Source organism: Struthio camelus, chromosome 1 (genome assembly GCF_040807025.1).
Source record: "Struthio camelus isolate bStrCam1 chromosome 1, bStrCam1.hap1, whole genome shotgun sequence".
NCBI lineage: Eukaryota > Metazoa > Chordata > Aves > Struthioniformes > Struthionidae > Struthio > Struthio camelus.
In genome coordinates, this window is record NC_090942.1 from 223,062,770 (window position 1) to 223,066,300 (window position 3,531).

The 3,531-nt window shown below is 65.4% G+C and overlaps 1 non-coding gene across 1 annotated transcript; it reads right to left on the reverse strand.

Moving 5' to 3' along the window:
- Positions 1 to 253: 253 nt before the first annotated feature.
- Positions 254 to 3,476, reverse strand: LOC104143144 (uncharacterized). Its single transcript, XR_011138784.1, has 2 exons — positions 3,402 to 3,476; positions 254 to 769 (listed from the first exon to the last, which is right to left on the reverse strand). It is a non-coding gene; the product is annotated as an uncharacterized protein (transcript).
- Positions 3,477 to 3,531: the final 55 nt, after the last annotated feature.

The following is a 3,531-nucleotide window of genomic DNA, read 5'->3' on the forward strand; positions in this document are numbered from 1 at the left end:
AAACCTCCCCAGCAGCAAAAGCCTGGGGCATTCCCTTCCCAGCCACCAGGCTGGGTTTTGGTTTTTTTTTTTTTGAAGCTTGTTTGGCACGAGGTGCTGTTAAACGAGAACAGCCCCTGCCGGGTTGCAGGCGCGAGCACTGGTTGGATTAAATCTTGAGTTGTGGCACAAACATGGTTTCACTCTTAGCTGCCAGCTCGGAGGGGAAACCATCATCAGCTCTGCAGAACAACACGAGCTCCTCAGGCAGGACGATCAATGCCAGCGGATTTAATTTCCTGGCCAAAAATTAAATGTAGATTTAATAGAGATACCTATGTTCTTGGGAAAAAAAATAAAAATACAAGAAGTATCTCCTTATTGCAAAGCTCCGTGATCTCTAGGATGCTCATCGAGTGCAGAGGAACCACGGCGGGGTGAGCGGAGCATCTCTGGCAGCTTCGGTCTCCCGGGCGGGCTGCTGCGGGCGCCCGCTGCTAGCTCTCGGCGCGGCCCGAGCTCTGCCTCCCGCGCAGCTCCTCGGCTCGCTGCCGCTGGTGCTCGGCCATGCACTCGCGGAAAGCCTGCACCTGCGCCTGGCACCGGCGCCAATCCTGCTGCGCGGCCATGCACTCCTGCACCGCGTAATGCTGCGCCGCGCAGCCCGTCCGGGCCACCATTGCGTCCACGGGGTCCTCTTCCTCCTCCTCCTCTTCCTCCTTGGCCGGCCGGCTCCACTTGTGGCCGGGGTGGCCTGGCCCCGCCATCCCCTCGGATCCGGAGAGTGAGGCTGGATGCAGAGAGGAAGGCGTCAGGCACCGCTGCCCAGCGCCATCCGGGCGTCATGTTCCCCTTGCAGGATGCCCAGCACCTTCTGGGCACCCTCCAAGGTGCCCAGCACTCCCTTATCTCCATGGGTACCCAACAACCCCATGCACCACCTGCCCTATGGGTGCTCAGCACCTTCTGAGCACCCTCCAAGGTGCCCAGCACTCCCTTATCTCCATGGGTACCCAACAACCCCATGCACCACCTGCCCTATGGGTGCTCAGCACCTTCTGAGCACCCTCCAAGGTGCCCAGCACTCCCTTATCTCCATGGGTACCCAACAACCCCATGCACCACCTGCCCTATGGGTGCTCAGCACCTTCTGAGCACCCTCCAAGGTGCCCAGCACTCCCTTATCTCCATGGGTACCCAACAACCCCATGCACCACCTGCCCTATGGGTGCTCAGCACCTTCTGAGCACCCTCCAAGGTGCCCAGCACTCCCTTATCTCCATGGGTACCCAACAACCCCATGCACCACCTGCCCTATGGGTGCTCAGCACCTTCTGGGCACCCTCCAAGGTGCCCAGCACTCCCTTATCTCCATGGGTACCCAACAACCCCCATGCACCACCTGCCCTATGGGTGCTCAGCACCCCCTTATCTCCATGGATACCCAACAACCCTATGCATCCCCATGGGTACCCACCACCCTCCATGCAACCCCCAGGGTGCCCAGCACCCTCCATGCAGCCCCACCAGGTGTTACAGGCACCCTCCATGCCCCCCCCACCCTATGGGCACCCAGTACCCCTCATACCTCCACGGGTACTCAGAACCCTCCATGCAGCCCCACCGGGTGCTCAGCACCCACCATGCCCTTGTGGCTGCTCAGCACCCCCAAGGCACCCCCATCATGCACCCCCCAACCCATGGGTGCTCAACACCTTCCATGCACCCCCTCCAACCCATGCACCCCCCCGGGTGCTCAGCATCCCCCTTACAGCCCCCAACACCATTTGCAGCCCCTCCCAAGGGTTCCCAACTCTGAACTCCCACCATGGGTGCCCCGCCCCCCCAAAGACTCTCCTCCATGGGTGCCCAGTGCTATCTATGCCCCTCCCCCCCTACGGGCACCCAATTCTCCACCCCCCCAAGGGTGCCCAGCCCCTTCTATAGGCCTCCCCATGCTCCCCCCACAGATGTCCAGCACCCCCATGGACCCCCCCCATGGGCGTCCAGCCCCCTCCAGGGCCACCTATAGATGTCCAGCACCCTCTCTACCCACCCTGGGTGCCCAGCACCCCCATGGACCCCCTATGGGTGCCCAGCCCCTTCTATAGGCCTCCCCATGCTCCCCCCACAGATGTCCAGCACCCCCATGGACCCCCCCATGGGCGTCCAGCCCCCTCCAGGGCCACCTATAGATGTCCAGCACCCTCTCTACCCACCCTGGGTGCCCAGCACCCCCATGGACCCCCTATGGGTGCCCAGCCCCTTCTATGGGCCCCCTATAGATGTCCTGCACCCTCTCTACCCCCTCAACGGGTGCCCAGCCCCCCATGGATCCCCCTGTGGGTGTTCAGCACTCCCATGGACCCCCCCACAGCTGCCCAGCACCCCCATGGACCCCTATGGGTGCCCAGCCCCTTCTATGGGTCCCCCTATAGATGTCCAGCACCTTCTCTACTGCCCCGTGGGTGCCCAGCCCCTTCCATAGACCCTCTGTGGGTGCCCAGCCCCCCCATGGACCCCTCTGTGGATGCTCAGCACCCCTATGGACCCCCCCACAGATGCCCAGCTCCCCCCATGGACCCCCTGTGGGTGCCCAGCCCCCCCATGGACCCTCTGCAGGGGCCCAGCACCCCCATGGACCCCCCCACAGCTGTCCAGCTCCCCCCATGGATCCCCTGTGGGTGCCCAGCACCCCCATGGACCCCTCCACAGCTGTCCAGCTCCCCCCATGGACCCCCTGTGGGTGCCCAGCACCCCCATGGACCCCCCCACAGCTGCCCAGCCCCCTCCATAGACCCCCTGTGGGTGCCTAGCACCCCCATGGACCCCCCATAGCTGCCCAGCTCCCCCCATGGACCCCCTGTGGGTGCCCAGCCCCCCCCATGGACCCCTCTGTGGGTGTTCAGCACCCCTATGGACCCCCCCACAGATGCCCAGCTCCCCCCATGGACCCCCTGTGGGTGCCCAGCACCCCCATGGACCCCTCTGTGGGTGCTCAGCACCCCTATGGACCCCCCCACAGATGCCCAGCTCCCCCCATGGACCCCCTGTGGGTGCCTAGCACCCCCATGGACCCCCCTGTGCGTGCTCAACACCCCTATGGACCCCCCCACAGCTGTCCAGCTCCCCCCATGGACCCCCTGTGGGTGCCTAGCACCCCCATGGACCCCCCCACAGCTGCCCAGCTCCCCCCATGGACCCCCTGTGGGTGCCCAGCCCCCCATGGACCCCCTGTGGGTGCTCAGCACCCCCATGGACCCCCCCACAGGTGTCCAACTCCCCCCCATAGACCCCCGGCGGGTGCCCAATTCTCCACCCCCCATGACTGCCAGCCCCCTCCATGCCCCCCCCCCGGGGTGCTGTGCCCAGCTCTCCTCACGGGTGCCCAGCACCCCCCTTGGCCGCCCCCCCGCACCCACCGCAGCCTCAGACCCGTCCCAGGCAGCGCGCGGCCCCTTTAAGGCTGCTTCCGGGCCGGCCGCGCGGCGGGGGGGGGGCGGGGCGAGGACGCGGCGGTGCCCGCCGCTCATTGGACGGCGGCCTCCGCCT